Source organism: Emydura macquarii, unplaced genomic scaffold (genome assembly GCF_026122565.2).
Source record: "Emydura macquarii macquarii isolate MOO-44397 ecotype Brisbane River unplaced genomic scaffold, CSIRO-AGI_Emac_v2 contig_1644, whole genome shotgun sequence".
In the NCBI taxonomy this organism is placed as follows: Eukaryota; Metazoa; Chordata; order Testudines; family Chelidae; genus Emydura; species Emydura macquarii.
Window position 1 is genome coordinate 23,548,386 of NW_027131781.1, and position 23,070 is coordinate 23,571,455.

Consider the following 23,070-nt stretch of genomic DNA (forward strand, 5'->3'; position numbering starts at 1 on the left):
CCTTCACACTATGACCTTTTGGTGGAGAAATGAGGATGTGTCAACTTGTAGACACATTCTTCAGAAGATTCCAGGGATTCCTGAAGTGGGTGCATTTCTGACTTTTTCATCTTCCTTTTATTGTATGAATTAACTTATTTTTTGGAGAAAGGGATTGTGCCTGCTTTGTGTGTGTTCACTTGCATAGGAAAGTCTTGAAAGACAATTTGCCCATTCATTCCTCTTTCCAGTTAACCATGCAAATGATATGTTGTATGTGTATGTATGGGATGACAGCTTTATAGAGAGATCTGTGCTGCCTCTGGTGAATATGGAGTAGCATCAGCAGCTGGCTGAAGAACAATTTGCCGCAACTTTTACATCTTTACTGTACTTCCCCTCAACGTGTAATTTTCTTGCTATATGATCTGAATTTTTGCACAACGCAGAATAATTTTAAAAGGACCATCACTGATAATAATGGAATAGTGTTCAGAAGGAAGTAGTGGAAACCCATAGTTGGAGACACTTATGTGTTTTTTGTTTTTTTTACCTGAACACCCCCAGTGTCCTTGACTTGTCATCTACTTAGTCTCTCTCCTAAGGATTGTACAACATAAGACCTGGATCCTGCAAACAGATCTAGTGGGCCCTTAGGACTATGTATGGTTGTAAAGGTTGTCTGGATAGATCAGTTGGTAGGATTAGTGTCGAAATCGTACTCTGACAAATCAGTTCACTCATATGGAATAGCTGCACCATAGATAAGATTGCATTACACAGTTCAGTTTAACAGGAGCTTTAGCCATTTAAATGAGATTTTTACAAAATAAAGAATATAAACTTTGAGAATGGTCTGAATTTTTCAGGGTGGTTTGATTAAAAAATGAATTAACGAGAGAATATTAGTTTAAAAAGCCCCCCTTTTAGCAATTTTTCACTGGATTGTCTCATGCAAAACCCAGAATAACTTCCCTAAAGCATAGAATGTGTGAGCCCAGATGTGCTGATTTGTTGCTATAATTGATAGAAAGGCATATGAGGTCACTAATAAAAGGTTTTGTGATAAACTGCAAATTTGATTATCTGTTAGAGATGGAAATGAAAGCCTTATAGAGTGTTGGAGTGCATTATCTATAATGTTGCAGGCAATGTGAAAGTAGAAAAGAATGCACAGTCTTTCCCCTTAAGTTCTTCTTTTCATTCTTTTAAGGTTTTGGGTGGATAGGGTGTGTTGTGCTGCAACCTTTCCTGACACTAAACTTAATTATTGTTTGCTAATTTGGGCTGAAGGACAGAATTCCATGGAAGTATAGCTTTTTTATTTTCACATATATATTGTCCACTTGTAGGTTATTGCTGAAAGGCTTTGTGGAAAAAGTGTATTGTAAGGAGTGATATAAAGTCAGACTGACTGAATACAAAGAGATACTGAGTAAGGAGCAATCTTACACTAGTCAGTGCAATGGACAAGGTGATGTAATAACTTTCCTCATTTCTAATTATAATTTGTTCTTTACCATACACTCTACCACAACAACAAAGCATTCAGTGGTGTTTGTTTTGTACATTTCCCCCAAAGTTAGGGTTAATTGTTTTTCTTGAGTCTTTCACAGACCTGTGTTCAGTTTTGTGTTTTGTTTTTTTTCCTGGAATCTTGGCTTTTGGTTAATCAAAACTAAAACATTTGGAGGAAAACACTTGTAATTGTTTTTCAATAATGAAAGGTGATATGTTTTGTTCTGAAAAAGGTCATGATACCTCCTGTCAATGAATGTGGAGGGAACATCCATCAAGGGTATAAATGTAGTTGCGTATAAAATGTTTAACATTTATAGTGTGCAAATAGGATGTAATACTTCAGATACTACATTTTGAGTCTATCTGAGAACCACCAAATAACTTGAAAACATTTAGCATGCTGTTATCCATGTATAATGAGCAAACATATTTTGAAATATGTTGAATTTAATCTAATTAAAGTAGCTTAGAAAGGGTTTTTGAAGAGAGTTTATCACTCATTACTTTTTAACATATGTATGTGGTGTTTGTTTAGTTCTGCACACACCACAATGGTACAGATATGGTATCTGATAAAGGAAATGGTAGTATGTTCTTCCTGGCTTAATTTTTTTCATATTGTTAAGATTCAGAAAAGTTCTGCAAGAGTTGCCATTTGTTTGTTTAGTTAAAAAGTTTCTTTCTGGGATACATGCTCATGGGATCCCAGGGAATATGAAATGTCACGTAAGCCTACTTCAGTGGAATGCAAATACTGTAAGGCAGTAATCTAAAATAGATGACAGTAATGTTATAAGTAATAATGGAAAAGGAAGAGGAATCGGTCATCATCACTAGCATAGCCAGGAAAAAATGTATTGTGCTCAAATTGTGCTGATTACCCAAAGAAGTGATCTATCTCTGGATGTGCCTGACATTTATCTGCATACAGATAGATGCTCTTATTCTCCATGACAGACCAGCTCCTTTTATTTAATACAATACCTATTTTTATTAGTCTAATAAATGGTATAATCATTTACACTATCCAAATTAATTCCTAGCAGAGCAGCATGTATCATATCTGTTGTTTGCATTATTAGACTATCAGATTTGCACCAGCATTTTTCCTGACATTGTAATTGTGAGCATAATGTGGGTTTCCCTTTACAATGGACCTTTAAAAGAAACGGAACTTAACTTTCTAAGGTTGTGTCTACACTGCATTTTAAAACTCACGGCAGCAAGTCTTGGAGCCTGGGTCTACAGATACAGATACAGCTACATCGCTAAAAGCAGCAGGGTAGTTGTCGTTACTAAGGCTGGAGCTTGGGCTCTAAGTCCACCCAGCTCCCCAGGCCTCAGAGCCCAACTTCCAGACAGTCATAATGTCTACCCTGCTGCTTTTAGCAGTGTAGTTCAAGCCCGAGTTTATAGACCTGGACTCTGAGACTCGCTGTCACAGGTTTTAAAATATAGTATAGACCTACCCTAATAGTGGCTTCCTCAAAACTGGGCCACAGATGCAATCAATTTCATTTCTCTCCAGTCCTAGAAGTTTACCTCAATAGCAGGATAAAACATATTTTTATGGAGAATAAGAGTAAAATGTCTATTCCATTTCCTACCCCACACTGTGTAGTTAAAAGTGGATCTTTTTGGGAGCACTGTTAAAGTTACTTTGCCTGGAGGCTGTGATATCATCCGGAATGTATAGGTGAAATGGGATGACCTCTGACTTGAATACTTAACCCATTGGTCACAGAGCAACATGAGGTAAATGTTTTTACAAATCAGTAGTAAGTCAATTAGTTAGCCCAAGCCACAGAGCTAAGCTTTTTTTTTTTTTTTTTTTAAAGTTTTGTTCCTACTATGGAAACAAGCTTTGTATTGTAAACTTGTCAAATATGTCAAGGCTAGGAACCTGTAGAAACCTGCAATTTGAAATGGTGTATAACAATCTGAAATCAAGGATTTCATAATCGAAACACTAGCAAAACTTTAATTGTAGTATCTTTACTATGCAGTGTTGTGACAGCAAATGATAAGAATAATCTTTTCAGTACAGAAAGAATGAGCTCCTTTTAAAATAATGTTACTACTATTTGTATTATTGTAGCACCTAGGAACCCTAGGTTCATATAACATCAGATGATCTGTTCTACCAATATTCTAGACTTTTTTTTTCCTAAAACTAATTTGTAATTTAATGCTTTCACTAGGAATTCCACTCCAGCTTCATATAAAACTGTTACATGAAATGCAAAAGCCTACATGGCATTAATGTTGTGGAGTCAAACTCTCACAGTTAGGAAATGAAAGGATCAGGTTGCATGTTGAGTTACTTGTTCATGTTTATATAGTATTAGTAGGGAGAAAGTAATTCCTTATCATCCCATAAATGGAAGTGATTGAAAAGATTTTGCTCACAAATTCCAGAAACCTGTGGACTAAAGTCAAGCATTGGAAAGCTTCAGCCCAAAAGAGTTTTTCAGAAAATTACAAATGGGGCTTACAATGAAAATTGAGATGTAACTTGTTTGTTACTGTAAAATATACAATAAGTTTGTAATAGTGTATGTTATGGATCCATCACATGAGGGAAACTGAAAAGGAGAGAATGAAGAATTAATTTGAAAACATAGATGAGAGGCTGTTTTTAGTTTTACTGTAATATTTACTGGTATGTCTTGTGCTGTGGTTATCTAACAACTAATATTGATAAATGACATGTTCAGTGAATTGTTAAGTTTGTTTTGTGGTTTATTAATACAGCCTGGTTTAAAATCAGCTCTGAATTTTTTAACTTTGCCATGGAGTTGAAGGTTTACTATAAAGTGTAACATTAAGGAAGTCCCTGTGTTCTTTAGGCAAAGTCATTTTCCTTTTTTAGAAGTTAGCCAAAAGCAGAAATTGGCTTAGCTTCATTCTACACACTGTGGTATTTTACCAATCTGGCTTCTAAATCAATTACCATAGTGATAATGACATAATAGTAATATCTAGTCCTCCCAGCCAGTATTGTGATGTCAATCTTAAAATATGCCCCCTAATACTTGGCACATTATAAGCCTGAATTTGAAAAGTGCTGAATGATTCAGGGTCTAACATGGTGTATGAGAGTGAATTTTTCTAGGCCAACAGCATTTGTGTTATGTTGTAGACGAAGATCTTCAACAAAGCAGTGACTTTTCTTTATGAAAAACATCTTAATGAAAGAAAAGAGCTCCTGAGCTGGCTGGGTACGTTCACAAGATCCTAGTCCCATCTAAAGTAACCATTGTTGTATTGAAGAGACTTTCTTGGTCTAAAAAAACTGGAGAATTAATACACAGTGAGGTCAGTTATGTATGTTCTATAAATATTGTAGTGAAGCACAAAAACTAGTATATCTTGATTTTTATTCAACATTAATGCTGGTAAAATTGCTCAAATAATTTATTGATTGCTATTTGATGAATCCAGTTTAGTTTGTTTGCTTATTTATTTATTGCCCACTATGTGTTAGGTGAGAAGACACAGTGCCTGCCCTTTGAGCTCGCCCCCTAACAATCTCTTTTGGTCTTATATTCTGCATCAATTCTGTCTTTCCTACAATTGATCATGGTGTATCTTTTCCTAGTTTGTCTTCAGTGTCCTGTTTCTGTCTTCCTTCTGACTCCTTAGTCTCTTACCTCCACATGTTAATTATGTTCTCTACTTCCTTCCCTATATTTTCTCTTTTTTTTCTCCCATTTCTCCCCCAAATAATATCTTGCTTCTCTTTTCTAATTTATCCCATCAATCTCTCCCTGTCTTTCTTCCACCCTCACATCCATTCAGACATAAGGCTTGGAAATTGGGTTACATACTTACAGCCAGAGGACTAAGCCTACTAGCTGCAGACTGGTATTAGAATTGGGGAAAATCATTATCCAAGGGCAACACTCAGGTGGGAAACGAATCACCTGCTCCCAGTTGCTGGGATTCTTGCCAGCATGCTGTTCATGCTCCCTGGATCCAGTCATGGAAGGGTGGAATGCAAGTGCCCAGCTGTCTCTATAGTGTCATTCCCACCCCCATTCTGGACCCTGAAGGGATCTCTATATGCCTAGGTTTCCACTGGGGTAAGGGATGTTCAGGCCAACAGGATAAAAATTGTCCCTCCTGAGATCTGTGGAAATTAGTTATAAAACAACAAGAACAAAAATGCACCTCTAGGCTTTAGTAATTTTTCAGAGCTATCCCACCCCACAGTCCAGGAGGAAATCTGCCAGGGGCAGAAGCACAGACCACCTGCAATCTCCAGACTTGCTCTGCACTACATGCACATGCTGATGTGGTGGTGATTTCCAATAACTGAGTTCCCATCTATGGGTGTTTTTGTGGGAGGTGATGATCTGGGCCAAGGTACTGTCCCTGTATCATTTTTGATGACTTACATCTTTTTGGCAAATGGGTGTCTGATAAATGTAAAGTCTCTGTCCTGTTAGGAAGTGTTTTACTTTCTGGAGAAGGAGCTTTCTTTCCTTGTGATTTCTCCCTGCTCCCATTTCCAGAGTCTAGGGTGGACTTGAGAGCTGGAGCTCCAGCCCAACCTGCAAAATCCATACTGCTATTTTTGACGTGCTAGCTCTAGCCCCAGTAGCATGAGCCTGTCTCCCGGGCTGGGAGGTTTTCTCCCTTCTGTAGTGTAGACATATGCTATGAGGCTGAGTGGGAAAAGGGGGACTGTGGTACTCTTATCCCAGCTCCTGTGTCTGAATCACTCTCCTCAGTGAATAGCTCTGTTGCCTACCTTTGCTGCTTATAGCCACACTGGAGAGAAATTAACAAGATTCCTGTCAGGTTCACTGATGCCAACAGATTTTTCAGTTAAAACAGTGAGAAACTGAGAACTGACAGTGGTTGGTTTTCTATCTGTTGCATGTTGGTAAAGCAATGAGTAGCAGCAGAGGCATTGAGGCTGGCTGGCTGCAGACTCATGAAGACTGTACTTTATTGATTCACTGCTGTTTTAGGTTTCTTTCTTATTTTCTTAAAAGGTTAGATCCTATAGATGATAACTTACCAAAGAATGTTTCCTACTTGCCTCAGGTGAAGGGATTCTTCTAACCCCTGTAGAGATTGTTGGGTTACTATTTGTGTTTCCTTAAGAGGAAAGCATATACTTGCCCATGGAATAATTATTTCAGACATGTTCATCTGAACAGATTAACAAACTTCAGAATCTGTTTTGAACTCAGTTGTGTGTTAGTGGAGATAAATCTAAATTGCAAAATTTTTCACTGTGGCTGAATATTGCAATTTAATGTTTAAACTTGAGAAACTAACAGTTTCTGCATGTGTAGAAGATTTAGTGAAGTGGTAGTCATGGAGTTACCAGTGTTTGGGATTAGAGCACAGTGAATTTGCTCTGAACTCGTACCATCTCTGCCAACAGAGCTGGCAGTCTCATTGAAGGAGTTTATCCAAGTCTAGGTCTAATACAAAAAGTTCTATTTTAACGGGAATAGAATGGATGATGAAATCCACAGCCAAACATTTAAAATACACTCACTCAGTGTAGTTTTTCCACATGTGCCTCTAACTAAGCATTGGATCTTTTGTATTTAAATTACGTTGTTCCATCAGTTGCCCTGCTGAGATTCACTGTTCAATTTAGAATGTAAACCTTAATTTCAGATGTGATGTAATCATGGTGCCTTCTTCTTGTCCATTTATTTTGTAACATTTCTTCTTGTTGAATTAGAAGGTAAATGTAGCATTCCGTTCTGTCCTGGGGGGAAGTGATGGTGCTTTCTGCAAAGTACTTTCATTTAAAAGACAAAAACTCAGTATGGTTGATCAGCCCTGAAGATGTCTGAGTCATTCGTACATCCACTCACTTCTGCAGGGGTTCCCATGCTCCACCCTGCAGGAATGCTAAAAGTCATTCAAATAGCCCTGTGACACTCAAAGATCTGAGCATGACAATGCAGGTATCTAGAAATCCTCAATTTTACATCAGACTCGTTCACCATTCTAATGTTGCCTAAACATAGAATTAAAAACTGTAAGTACAGATACTATAACAATGAAAATTTGATTAGTTGGTTAAAAACTGCGATGCTCATAAATCCATTATTAAACCAAAACAGAAGACACTCACACACCCCTTCTCCCAAAATAGTAATCAGCAAGAAGCAACCATTTGGAAAGTTTTAGCACTTTTCGAGCTATGCTGAGGACAAGAAGTTTTAAAAATCAGTTAAAGTAGAAATGTATATTTATACTCATGTGGACACACACACTTAATACCCTTATATTAATACAAACATGGGGGAACTGATTTTTCTAATTTCAAAGTAAAAAGGCACCATGTGTAAAAGTGATAAAGCTTGAGCTCTACATTGGAGGGGGCTACTTTCAATAATGAGACTCTTGTGCTAGCAGCTGCATTAAGCCCCTTTGAAGGGCTCAGCATGGATACAGGAAGCGTGCCTTTATGCAGTCATTTTTAGGACTGGGGTATTAGTTAGCAGTGTTGCTCACATGGGAAGAATGTCACACCTGTGTTCTCCAGGTTGCTCCAGCAGCAGGAGCATTTATTTCTGAGTAAAAATCAGGAGATTGCTTTAGCGTTATCAAGCTCTGTGCAAGACTTGACTAATTTATCTGACACTAGTCTGAGGATTTACGGCCTAGTCTACGCTAGAAAAAGTTTTTCAGTATAGCTATCCTGGCATAGCTGTACTGACAAACCCTCCCCCTCTAGACATGGTTTATACTAGCTTAAAAGTGTTTCTGCTAGTATAGTTTATACTGGTTTGGTAAGTGAAATAAGCTAGACCAGCAAAAGCACTCTTATGCCAGTATAACTGTCTACATGGGAGCTTTTGCTGGTATAGGAATGTTGGGGCGGGGAGCAGGACTCACACTCCTAACTGACATTGTTATAGTGCCAAAAGTTTCTAGTGTAGAACTGACCTAAGCCATTAACCAAGGTGAAAAATACCTGTGCAGCCAGCACCCCTGTAATTTAAAGAAATAAAACAATGTACTGTTAACATTTTCATTCAGTCTATTGTAACTATTAATATCGGCTATCTATGGAATACACTTTTATTGTTTATTATTTGTAACTGGTTATCTGTCTTGCTAAATATTCTTTTCTTTTGGGCGTCACTCTGCTTGCTTTCTTCTTTCCTATTATAGATCATCTTTTAGTGTATCTTTTAGTACATTTTTTTAAATTGTCTACATCCAAAATTTGGACTGCTTTACCTTTATCAGCATAGTTAAAGCAATACAAGTCCTGTGGGGTGCATACAGTTATACTCATATAGAGATAGTTATACGGTTATAGCTTATTCCTTACAGGAAGGGGAATAAGTTATACTGGAAAAAAGGCATCTTTATACCAGTAAAACTGTATCCACACTAGGGATTGTACCAGTGTAACTATGGTGATGAAAATCATACTTCTAACTGAAATAGTTACACCAATCCAAAAACTGTATTAGACCTGTCCTCAGTGTCTGTTTCCTTGTTTTCTTCCTCCCTGTAGCCTGGAGAATGCTGATATTATTATTTATGATTATTCCCAATTTACAGATTTAATAGTGGGGGAGAAGGAGAGAAAATATAGAGGAGGAGGTTAGATCACACTACATACGAAAAGAAAGAGAAAATAATTATAAGATATGGTGGGAGAAACAAACACCAGCGTTTAATGCAAGGCAGGAAAAGATACACCAAGATTTATTTTAAAAAAGAAAAGGAGTAGAGAAAGGTAGTTCAATATTTTAATTAATGATTTGGATAACGGAGTGGAGAGTATGCTAATAAAATTTGCAGATGACACTGGAAGATGATGCTGGGAGGGTTTGCAAGTGCTTTGAAGGACAGGATTAGAATTCAAAAGGACCTTGATAAATTGGAGAATTGGTCTGAAATCAATAAGATGAAATGCAGTAAAGACAAGTCCAAAGTACTGCACTTAGGAAAGAAAAATCAAATGCATGACTACAAAATGGGGAATAACCAGCTAGGTAGCAGTACTGCTGAAAAGGATCTGGAGGTTATAGTGGAACACAAATTTAATATGAGCCAACTAACTATATGATTCAGTTGTGATAAAGGCTAATATTCTGGAGCGTATTAACAGGAGTGTTGAATCTGGGAGCTGAGAGATTCCTTCCACTCTGCTTGGCACTAGTGAGGTCTCATCTGGAATGCTGTGTCTAGTTTTGGATGCCACACTTTCAGAAGGATGTGGACAAATTGGAGAGAGTGCAGAAGAGAGCTACAAAAATGTTAAAAGGTTTAGAAAACCTGAGCTATGAAGAAAAGTTAAAAAAAACAAAACAAAACTGAGTGTGTTTAGTCTTGAGAAAAGAAGGCCACGGAGGGACCTGATAACAATCTTCAAATATGTTAAGGTTATTTATAAAGAGGACAGTGATCTAGTGTTCTCCACGTTCTCTGAAGGTAGGACAAGAAGTAATGGTCTTAACCTGTAGCAAGGAAGATTTATGTAAGATATTAGGAAAAACTTTCCAACTACAAGGATAGTTAAGCACTGAAATAGGCTACAAAGGGAAGCTGTGGAATCCCCACCACTGGAGTTTAAAAACAGTTTTTATGGATCAAAAGTGGTCTAGGGAAGTGGCTTTCAACCTTTCCAGACTACTCTATTCCTTTTAGGAGTCTGATTTGTCTTGCGTACCCCAAGTTTAGCCTCGCTTAAAAACCACTTGCTTGCAAAATAAAACATAAAAATACAAAACGGTCACAGCACACTATTACTGAAAATATTGCTTGCTTTCTCATTTTTACCATATCATTATAAAATAAATCAATTGGAATATAAATATTGTATTTACATTTCTGTGTATAGTGTATATAGAGCAGTATAAACAAGTCATTGTCGGTATGAAATTTTAATTTGTACTGACTTTGCTAGTGTTTTTTATGTAGCCTGTTGCAAAATGAGGGAAATATCTAGATGAGTTGATGTACCCTCTGGAAGACCTCTGGGTACCCCCAGGTTTACATGCACCCCTAGTTGAGAACCACTGGTCTAGGTATACTTGGTTCTACCCCAGTGCAGGGGCCTGGACTAGATGACCTCTACAGGCGCCTTCCAGTCCTATATTTCTATGATTCTGTGTACATGTTCTGCATGTCTCTAATTTATCCTTTCATTCGCTGCCCTCCCCTCAACTATCACATCAATTCACTCTCTCACACACACCCTCCATATGCATACAACAACCCCTCATGGGCAAGTCTTGAAAACATTATTAGATACCTAATGGCCAAAAAACTAAACTATACCCATGTAATAAGTCAAGGCTCCCTCTCCCCCTCCTTCATTAGCTGCTGGAAATCATGTCAGGGTGCTCTCCATGGACTCTGGTTACTGACTCCATCTTTTGTAGCCTCTAGATAGTAGGCAGTATTGCCAACCTCACGTGTTCAAAAATGAGTCAAGGCCCAAAAAAATCATGATTGGCTTGAAAATTATGACACTAAAAAATAATTTAGGGTTCTTTTACCTTCTGGTGTCTGAGCTTTTATTGATGCATTCAGATTACATTTTAAACCTTTCTTTGCCATCACAGAGGCTAGGAATTAATAATAATAATTAATAATAAATAAAATAAAAAATAAAACTGTGGTTCTTCTGTAAACACAAGGATCTGGGGGCTGGAGATTTCGGAAAAACACTCAATGTTATAAGACTTTCAATACGTTTAGAGAAGTTGGCAACATGGAGTTCCTCTCACCTGCCTTCCTTCATTGTCCCCTCTCCCTTGGCCTTTCTTTCCATTTAGTTCAGCTGATCCCCTCCTGAATTACACCTTGAATCTTGAAATTAACACGGAGTTTGCTGTTATCCTGCTGTTCTCTCTGCTAATGTGTTATACCCCTTCCCCCACCCTATGCCTGTCTTGTCCATTGAGACTGTAAGTGCTTCAGGGCAGGGACTGTCTGCTGCACTGGGTTTGTACAGTGACTAGCACAATCAGGCCCTGTTCTTGGTTGGGTCTTTGTGTACTACTGTATCAAACATGATGATGATGATTGATGATTAATAATAATAATGGGTGCCTGAAAAATTAAAGCACCTTTCTCTGCCCTTTGAAAAGCAACACCATCTCTTTTATGCTGCTCAGTAGATAGCACCAGTGGTAAACGGCCACACGCTGGCCGCCTTTTCTCCTCCAAGGTTACCGGAATAGAAACCAGTGACTGGGGAGCTTCTGGCCCTCCTGCTATGAAACTTTGATTGGCCAGGTCTGTCTCTGTATCTATCGTAGCCAGGTTGGGACTTGCAGGCAGATGGCACAGTGCTGTGGGGAGGGCTGGGCAAGGGATGTCAGAAGAGGGCGTTCTCCCTTCTTTGTGACTGGGTGAAGGAGGAGCAGCCACCTGAAGCTCCTCCCTCTTGTGGAGACCACCTCCTATGCCTTCTAGGCCTGTTGTGACTTATCACCTGAGCATGATGATGTCATCTCATTGTCTCATGATCTCTGAGTTTAGGGGCCTAGGCATAGGCCTATTGTGTTTAGCGCTTAATCCATCCCTATTTGCATGTTTAAAATTGCATGGTTGATTTAGTTAAAAGGAACTAGATGGTACAAAGCCAAGTGTTTAAAGAATAAAATGATAATTAAGATAGAGCTTCATCACAGAGAAGTGAGAACAACCACCTATTGAAGGAATGAGAGGGATATAGAGGAATAAAGAGAAGAGGAAGATCTGAAAAACAAAGGCAGTAATTTTAATCAAGATTTAATAATGGCAATGAAAAATATGTTGATTTCTTCTGAGATGGTACCAGTGTGGTAGGTCGTTTTGCCCTGTTTTGGTGAATCAAACTATGAGGACAAGTTCCTAGTTTTAATGAGGGCAAAGAGTTTTCTGAGGCTTTTTGCTGGGTGTCTCTCTCTTTTTTTCCCCTGATGCCTGGAGAATGTCTACAAAAACAGTAATATATATCAGAACATTCAAGGAAACCAGGATTTATTATTTGTGCCTGTATGACTAATTAGGTGAAAGAAATCCACCAGACTGTGGCAAGTAAAAGGACAACTTGCATAGGCACTGAATTGCAATAATTGCAGAGGCACTGTTCACAACTCCATATATATTATTTGTGTGTGTGTGTGTGTGTGTGTGTGTGTGTGTGTGTGTGTGTGTGTGTGTGTGTGTGTGTGTGTGTGTGTGTGTGTGTGTGTGTGTGTGTGTGTGTGTGTACAAATAGAAGATTGCATTCCATTTTGAATGTAAGGACTCAGCTTTTGCTGTTTTTTGAAAAATACAGCATATCCTTCCCAAAACTATAGCAATTACTCATCAAATACAAAATTAATTTTCTGAGAATTTACAAGTGAATCCATTAATTGATTTGAGTTAAAATTAATTTTAAAAATGGGCTTTTAAGAAATGTAGCATCTATCAGTCTTTTTTGTCCCGAATAATCTTAGTAATGGAATAACACAGGCTCTTCACGTTTTCCATATAGTTAAAATGCACTATAACCTTGTGTATAGGCTATATGTGAAAACACTGCTTGTAATTAAGCTGAATTATTAAAGATTGTTGTACCTAAGAGTTATAACTGTATAAGCTATGAACAGGTTCAGTTCAAAAGATATGGGTTCACTATTGTGACAGCAGAGGCAACTGAATGAATGCCATCCTTCCGGTGCATTTAATTTGCATTCCAAACTTCTATTGGTTGGGATGAGTCAGTGGTATGAGTGAGAGGTGTGTGTGTGTCAATAATGCTTACTGGCATATTACTTGGCCCAACTGTTACTGCTCTTGAAGGGTTTGATGTTTACATGCTGGCTTGGCCATCAGTGGTTGAAAGGCACCCCATCGCACTGCTGGCATGCCATAGAACGGCTGCCTCAACTTCCCAGCTAGCAATGCTGAAGAAACAGAGAGAGGAGTGTATGGGAAGCCCTTAGAGCACAATGACATTGGGACTCAGGGACTAGACTTCCCTATTCCTTCATATAGTGCTGGCTTCACTACACAGTTCTCTAAATAAGTACACCAGATACCAATTAAGGGCCAGATTTACTGGTACACTTTGGCTGCTTTGTATTACTTTGATGATGGGCAAAGTAGCAGTAAGCCCATTTTAACTAGAATACCACATGGTAAAAACTATTTTTGAGTTTCTTGTTTTGCATTCATGGAATTGCCTTTTTTTTTTTTTTTTTTTTTTTTTAATTTAATACAAGACACAAACTACATTCAAATAGAGCTAGTGTTGAGAATCAAGATCAGTAACTTAAAGGCAAAAATCATTATCAGGATGTTGTAATGCTTGGTTGGGGAATAATTACAAACCCAAAGGACTTCAGAGTTAAAGTTACAGTTAAAAGATATGCAAACATACTGAAGCAGGGAAATGCCCAGTTAAATCTTTTAAACATGTTTGGATTTCTTTTCAGTGAAACCGTAACTGAATTTCCTGAGTTATAGTGAAAACTGGGGTATTGAACTCTGTAAAATGAAAAAAAAAATTGTGTAGAATACAGTTTTGAGCTGAAGGTGACTAAACCTAAACACGAGGAAACAAACAGTATATACTGTGTTTACTGATTTTAAAAAATCTATTATGTGCCAACTGCTGTAGCATGTGGAGCCTCATGCTGTTTGGGTACTAAAACTACCCATTGGAACAGGTCAGCGGGCTTATCTTTACTAGACTTTTGTACCTCAAGTAAATTGATTACCAGCTAACTTGAGGTGCAAAACATATTTGTAGTCCAGTATGGATACTCCGCATTTGCTTCTTCTGGGCTACAAACATTTGTTTATCCCAGGGATCAATCTGGTATCCTGTTTTAGAGCAATAGATATGTGAAGCTGATTTTTAAAGCCTGGTCTAAATACAGTTGTTATATCAGTATAACTATTTCAGTTGGGGTATACATTTTATTTATTTATTTTAATGATATAGTTATACCAGTACTTCCCCTAGTGTGGACACAGGTATACTGGTACAAAGGTGCCTTCTACTGACTTAGTTTATTCTTCTTCCTTTATGAGAATGAGTTATTCTGGTATAACTGCATTCATATGAGGAGTGTTGTACTGTAACTATGATCAGTGCAATTTTTGCATGTAGACAAGGCCTTAGGTTTTCTCTGAGGATTCTTGGGAAGAGCTCATGATAACCTCCAAAGTGAAGGAATATTTTTTTTGGCTCATCCTTTAAGGAATATAAAGAGGTTTTGTGTCCTTACAGCACTGGCAAAGCATCCCTAAACAGACTCAGAGCAGTCATTGTTTATATTTCCGTAAGAAATGTTCTCTGAAAGACTTTCTTTTACAAACTTCAGATTTTGCCTCTAGGCCTCTAAAAATATGTACAGGATACTCTCTTTATTTACCCAATAATGATATCATTAGGCTGTATTAAGATAATTTCTTTTGGAACAAAATAAAAAGCTTCCAAGATTAACAATTGGAGGAAAATGTAGTAAAACAACGAAAAACCTCTTGTCAAGAGGGCTGGTCGTATCAAATGTTTGGATACAAACCAGCTATTGTATTTGAAAGCACAAGCTTCTTTTAGAAACCCATAAGTGTCCTGGTGTTACTCAGCTATAGCATTTGCCATTTTTGTTGCTGATTTTGTAGAATCCTGTTAAATACAACATATATAAACTAAGGCAAAATTCCACTTAGCATAGTTGGGTACACATTTCTCTTCAATTCTTTTGTTTGGCAGAAAAATCAAAGGAGAAATTGAATGTGAACGTGAGTATTTAATTAATTTTGAGATAAGTATTTAAAGTAGTTTGTTGGGGTTTTTTTAGTATTCAAAGATCAGTAGGGCTTTGTCCATACAAAGAAGTTGCACTGCTTTAACTATCCAATCCAGCTAAAGTGGTAGAATCCCAAAAGTGTGAGCACAATTATACTGAAATAAAGTGTTTTATGCTTTTGTAGCTTAATCTTGTACCAGAAGGGAGATAAGTTATATTGAGATAAACACATTACTTATACACAGTTATACTGGTTATAACTGCATCCACACTGGAGATTGTTCTGGTATAACTATTTAAATTAAAAAAACCCAACTCCTAACTGCGTGTAGACCAGAATGAATAGAGACAGGCAGAAAGATTAAAGATGAATACATTGTATTCACAATTACATTTTAAATACATGATGGTTTATAAATTGGATGAATATAATTTAATTTAATTACAGATTTGCTTTTGATTAACATTTGGCATATTTGGAAATGTCCTTTTTTTCTGCATTAAAATTATGGCTTTTTTTCTTAACAACATAAAATTAATAGCATGAGAGTAATACAACATAATTTAGTGTGTTGTAGGAAAAACTCTTTAGGTTAAAATTAAAAAACAAAGCTTTAATTTCTGCAGTAAGCAAGATTAATAGATAAGTCTCCTGTATTGTTCCTGGTGGTGCTCCCCAAATTCAAATGCACTTTGGTTTATTGAACTGACTGTTTGTTTTGAGTCAGTGCAATACTGAACTGCATTTCTGCATAATGGCACATTGCCTTAAGAGAGATGTAATCAGGAGTCTGATGCTTCCAGACTCCTGGCTGGACAATATCTTCCATAATGCACCTAGAGTCACGTGACTCCTGTGATAATAGCACGCAGCTTGGTCAGAGGGAAAGCATTGTGATTTTGGGGGAGAGAGTCCTCCATGGAACCTGGCTTATAGGATAAAATGGGACCTGAACTAACTCCCATAGGTCAGTGAGCTGATTGGGAAATGCAGTGTGCTGTTTTGTTGAACTGATTTTAAACTAAATGTTTTGGGTAAATTAAAAAATCAAAATATTCCAATATAGGTTGAATTGACCTGAAATGAAATACATTTTTGAGGGCAAAACCACCATTTTTCAATGGAAAATTTTGATTTTTGCACAACTGCATTTTTCATTGACTAATCATTCTGATGGAAGATCCGCAACCAACTATAGTGGCTAGACTCATACGGGTTTGTGTGTCTTCTCTTGCCTCTTTGCTCATGGACTTGATTCTCTGGCTCAAGTAGTAGAGGCTCATATTTCAAGATCCAGGTTCATTCCCTTCAGACAACTCAAAAAGGGTCATCATTACAGTGGGCTATGCTGTCTCTTATCTCTAGTCTAACTACATTCTATTCCTGGAGCCAGGAACAGAACCAGAAATCCCGACACCCAACTTTTCAGTTGTGTAACCACTGGCAGAGTATGTGTTTCCCATCATATGCTGGTCTTCATAGGAGATAACAATATGCCTATCCCACCAGTGTTAGTCCTATAGTTGAAGTGCAAGAAATCTGTGCTGTGATCTAAATATCCTATGTTCAAACTCCTGTAGGGGAAATATATAAGTGTGAGGATTTCAAAACATTTACAGTTGATTTCATACTGGAAAATATTGTATTTAGAGGTGAAGTTGGATATTATGTTAATATTTGCTTTATTATTATATGTATAGTAATTATATTTTGGTTAATGAGAGCTATTCCTTCAAGAACAGGGTGGAGCACTTAATTATAGAGTTTGAGGCAGACTGAAAGCAGTGTGTAGGAGATTTTGCTTGTGTCAGCATAGAGTGAACCAACCTGTTTGTTCAAGGATCATAAAGGGCAGAACTTGATTTAATAGATCCATTTTTTTTCAGACAGCTGTCCTTATTTTTGAAGGTGCAATATTAACACTTATTCAGGGCCTGGCTGCCTTAGGGCTTTTCTAAGGGGCTATGGAGCCTTTGCCTCATAGATTGCTAGTAAGGATAGTGTGGTAAATTTGGTGGGTCTCAGTTTTGGCACTTGCATCACAGCTCACAATCATGCTTTGCACTAGAGCTGGTCGGAAACTTTTTGAAAGAACCTTTTTCCATCCGAAAATGCTGATTCGTCAAAATCAAAATGTTATGTGGAATGAAGTCAAATTTGATGACTCTTCTGATGATTTCCTGCCAGCTTGCCTCCCTGTGGATCCTTCCTGGATCCTTGGCATCCTGCCTTTAGACCTTTGATTATGAATTGAGATGAAAGTTCTTCAAAAATTTGAATTTTTTTTCTGGAGGGCAAGATTTTGTTTTCTAGCCATCTTTAGTTTATTGGCAGAGTCAGCAGAGAGGCCAAGAACTGCATGTTGTAGACTATGGAGACTGAACTACTCCGGTTCCTATAGAAGATTTTCCCTTCCACCACCCAGATCAGGACTGACGCATGTTTCCAGGGCAGTGTGTGTGAGAAGTTAGCCTTGCTGATGCCTGTTGGATAAATAGACGGCTTAACTCACCAGGGCACCCAGTCCAGTGTTTTGCACCAGCACTGTGTCCACACAATTTTTCTCAAGCTGAAATTTATGGTTATATGCAAATTCTTATTAAATAATCTTCACAAAATGTCACACATGGAACTGCACAAAACTTGTGACCATGCTAATGTTTTCATTCAGGGTGGTTCATAGTCATTTGTGAGTGGATCAGGACCACCTTGTCTAGGGATCCCACACACGACCCAGCAGCTAGAGCACCAGGCTCAGGCTCTCCCCTCTGATGCCTGCATGTCGTAACAGAGAAGTAATTCCCTAATTTTGCTTCCCATCTGGAAAATTGGCTTTGGCTCAATCACCTGGCTTTCTGGCTTTTGCAAGGGTGAAGGTCAATAAGGTAGCAAACCCTCATAAGGTTACAATGAGGGGTTACAAAGACGCAGCTAGGGTCAGGGATAACATGATTGTGGAGAGATGGGAAACTTGGTCATAGATGAAGGGATTGCTGGGTGGGGTTACTTCATGTAGGTTTCCTGTAAAATCTTGGACTGGCCCTGGTTTAAGTTCATTGATGGCTGGGAACTGCAGGTGTTCCTCTTCTAGTAGTTTCAAGATTGTGAGGAGAGTTTTATATGTACAGCTGGTGGATGGAAGGGGCATCAGTGCTCAGTTTCAAAGTGATCACTGTAAATCCATTCATCTCTCTATAACATTTTGTGCAGAATATAGAACACCAATGCAATTTTTGTGCAGTAGTATGCTTGTGTTTTATCTGTCATAAGAAACCATCTCTGTCTTCAAGATGGCCTTTAGCCTTGATTTGGTCTCCCATGAGTGTGTGTTACCAAGCATAAATCTTTCAGTGATGTAGTGCTTCTGCCGCTTTCTGAGTTGTGAATAATACATGCAGGATGGCCAAGGCTCCTGGCTCCCCATGATTTTGCAAGTATGGAATCTGTCACAGGGTTTTTCATTCGATTAGGGTAGAGAGAGGAGGTGGGATGTGAAGCTTTTTTTGGCTGCACACAAAAGGAAGAAAATATTTTAAAACCCAGTGGTCTAATTTCCAGTTCATCAAGTGAAGCATTAGGTAGTAGCTTGATGTCACCATCAGAAAAGCTGACCAGTCATATAATAGTTCTCAAGTTCACTTCTTTTCACAGTTGCCTGCCAAAAGTCTACAGTCAGAGGTGTTCTCTTTGAAAGGCCATTAGATGAAATACTGTAGCAGCTTCTCAGCTAAAAGCCTTTTGAAAAACTTGGATCTTGGCCATCAGGGAAAGGAGTGGCAGTTTGCAGGGACCCTGGCCTGGCAGGGCCAGAGTTTAGTAAAGGAAACACAAAGCCTGCTCTGGAAGTCTTACTGAAATATTATTGATTTGAATCCATAGTGTGTTACCCTCCCTGGTAATTTTGGGGAGTGGATGCTATTTATTTTATAATTTGTATAGAAACAGAGTATGCTAGATGCAGAATTAAAAGTTAATTTTAGTCAGGGAGGAGAGAAATACTGGAAAGATGGAGATTGGGTCATTCCAGCTGCCTGCTGTATAATATATTACTGGAAATTGCCAGGTTGCATCATGATTAAGCCATGTTTCAGCACCACCAGAGCCCAATCCCAGATCCACAACCACTGTTCTGCCTCCCTCCTGGGACTCCTACTTCCAGGAGATTAAATGAAATCACCTGCCCCAGGTCAGTCCCATGCCAGTCCAATTCCTGAAAATTCTAACTTCCCATCCTAAAGGCCGATGGGAATACACAACCTACTCAAAGGCGTTTTCTCCTTGCAGAACTCCCACATTGTAGGCAGGACTGATTAGTAATACATTCCCTTGCGCACATTTGCAATGACTATCTGTAAGCTTTACTGTGTTCTTCTGAGTGCAGCTTTTAATCTTTCCACATATTATGTTGTCTGTTTCCTTTGCTTTGTAACAATAGCCAGGATCTCTTCCTTCTCCCAGAGTAATTTCCTGTCTTTTTACTTAGCACCACCATTTTAACATTGATCTAGTGCACAGTTGGTTGCTGCATGACATCACTGATTCCAGCCTATTAGTTGGTTGCATGGAAAATCCGTGGCTTAGTTTTAAAGGCCCAGCTCTATTTTGTGTAAAACTAGTGGGCCAAATTTTCTAATCTTTTTTTGGTATTTCAGTTGGGAAACATTACAACATACAGCTGTAGTCTGTTTCCCCCCTGCTTTCATTACTGTCTAAAGCTTTCCAATCTTCAGTTTGCTGCACGGTACTTGTTTTACAATTTTTGCATACTCTCTTGTTAGCCTTAGTGCATGAGTCAGGTGCAGTAAAAATCGGAATAATACAAGAACAAGGAGTCACTCAATTGAGTTAATAGGCACATCATTTAGTTAGCCTTTGGGATTCATAAAGGTCATCAGAGACTTAAATACTGTAGCTGGATTTTAAAAATAGTCAAATAATTTTGATCTCATGCTAAAATAGGATTAGTCAAATCATGTGCCTCCAGGCATGAGTTGATGAACGCAAAGGTCAGGAAGGAATGGTTTACCCCAATTCAGCCTTGCATGGTTGGCTGGGTTCTTCAAGGGTTATTTTCCCCATTCCTTTGAAGCATCAAAGAAAGGCTGCTCTCAGAGGTGGGATGCTAGACTTGATGGGTCAGAAGTCTAGCGTCATATAGTAAATCCTGTGTTACTGCGGTGGTTAAGTACTATGGGCAATACATTATTTTCTCTCACATAAAAAAGCACAAAACCGAAGAGATTAACTGAAAATAAGTACCATGAAACTGAATGTCCTTTTACATGCTAGACCCTATGGTTCAGAATTGTCAGTATTCATGTAAAGATTTAGGGCAATATTCTCTCCTACAGGAGTCAGTTTACTGCTGCTCCTCTGTTTAAGGGGTATGGTGTGTCCTACCCCCTCCTCTACTCTCCCATGTAAGAAACATCAACGAGCAAATCCTCTGAGATAGATGTGAGTCTTGGAGACTGCAGGAGGCAAAGGAGGTCCTCACAAATGGCTCCTAAAGAAACTTTCCTTTCTCTCAATCATGTGGCTAACTCTACCTATTTATCCTTCTCACTCCTAGAAAAGGTGTGTGTAGGGGATTTACACAGTGTGAAGGGGGCAGCAGCACAATTTAATAGAGCCAGAGGTTGCAGATGTTGATGCAGGAAGATCTGGAAGAGAACAGCTGTCACAATTACTTGTCCCCTTTGATTCTATGAAGGTTCGAATCCTGCAGACCCTCCATGGAGGACAGGCTTCTGTGGTGTGCGGGGAGAGTATGTTGCATGATGGTGCTTCCCTCTTCTGTGTGTATCTACAGAGAGGAGCATGGAACTCTGAATTACAGGCTTTCAAAAAGTTACTTCTTGTAATGCAGCTTCTCGTAAAATCCATGTCATTTGCCTATTAAAAAGGTAGTAGCAGCTGCTAAGAAGCATGTTTTCCAGGCACTTTAAAAAATGGACTTTTGACCGGTTAAACCCTCAATGTGCCTCCGCCAGGGTTCTTTCTAAAGTATCATATCACACCCTAGGAATACTCTGCTACAGAAGAATATGCATTATAAAGAGCAGTATTGAATTTTCAGACATTAAAGCTTATCTGGATACATTTTTTTTACAAACAAGAAAAGGATCTGTTTCCTAGTATTGCCAAAAAACTATCAGCAATTTCATTTGGAAAATTAAAGTTTCTGAATAATGAGAATGTTGTGTGGTTTTTTTTGTAAATATTGTCCAGAACTAGTAAGCATTTAAACATGTGTTACAATTATGAAAAAGGCTAAAATACGTTTGTTTTAAAGAAAGAAAAGATTTTGAGTGTCAAGGTTTAAGCCCACAGAAATGTTTACAGCTGAGTTTTAATGCCCTGAAAACAGGGGTTATAATACAAACAGACATATAAAATATAGATTTCAGTTGAACCAAAGTAAACGGGGCAAAATGGTACTTTATGAATTATTTAGGTACCTGATTCTGCAGCCCTTCTTAGATAAACAGTCCTATAAATGATAGGTTTGAGGCTGCAAACAGAATTGTGCTTTTATGCTTCCTCCCACCCAAATTTCAGAAGGGCTCCTAGTGGGAGGAAGGGGACATTGTATAAAAGGTCCTATTTGCAGGATCATGCCCAATGACGGCTGAATCTGTGATAAACTCACTTTGAAATGCATCTCCTTCATCCCCCTGAAAGTGTTATTTGAGGTGCTTTGATTAAATAGAATCCTTTGGCTGAAATTATAAGTAAAGGAAAGTAACTGTGGAGTGTGGCAAATCTTTTGACATAACCTCTATTTGCAGTGGCTTTGTTTGGTAGTATCTGTGGAGCTGAACTTACTTCACTCTTGTCTAAGTAGGTCTCCTGGATCATTCATTTAATGCCCCTTTAAAATGTGGACTAACCTGGGATGATGTTTGGATTTAGAAAGCTTGTTGGTGAGTAAATTCAGCTGCTTAGTCCAATACAATATAGCTGCAGAAAGCCAAGGTATTACTTTCTTGGACAGTTTTCAAATTTTCCAGGTGAAAGTGTTGCTCAATCAAATTTGGCATAATATGAAGCATTGGATACAATGTTTCCAGCCAGAAAACATCAACATTTTTATTGTTCTAAATTGCAGCTGAATTTTTGATCTTCAAAAAATGCTGGGGGGTTGTATATCCTGGGCTATAAATTTTCTATTTAATTACAAGTAGAATATTTTGAAAAGTAAACAATTTGTTAGAAGTAATTACTTCCCACAAGCAGCTGAATCAGTACACACCCTTCTGATAATTTTTTCTTGACAAACAAGAGAGAGGAATTTGTTTTTGTTAGGTAATGAAAATGGTGAGCTAGAAACCAGTGTCATGAAAAGTTATGTAAAAACACTTCCTATCTTTACTGAAAATCATGTCTTCTATGCATTTGAAAAGGACTTCATATATTTTCCTTACAGAGCGCTGGTCAGTTTTACTCCTTTGAAACTACAGGAATGTGATACTCAAACCAAAAGTAGTTAGTGTGAGAGAAATCCCAGACCTTGAATTTATGTCTCCCTTGATAAACTTAGCCTTTTTTCTTTAACAAATAACTGTAAGAAAACAATAAATGAAAATGATCCACTGAAGACAGGAAATATCCTTGTAACCTCCTTTCATAAACCAAATAGCAAAGAAAGACTGTCATGTCATATAGCACCTGATGCACAGACTTATGTCAATATAAATAATTCATTATCAGCACTGTTTACCTTTCTGTCTGAAAGTTTAAATGCAAGAACATCTCCTTAAAACTCTGTCATGTAAAGCATCAAGGAATGTATCTTCATAAAGGTTTTATAGCAAAACCCCAGTATTT

General features: G+C 38.1%; 1 protein-coding gene across 3 annotated transcripts in view; it reads left to right on the forward strand.

Annotated features, from left to right (window-relative positions):
• Nucleotides 1-23,070, forward strand: part of CGNL1 (cingulin like 1) — a 100,199-nt gene that overhangs the window by 1,471 nt on the left and 75,658 nt on the right. The window lies entirely within an intron of this gene.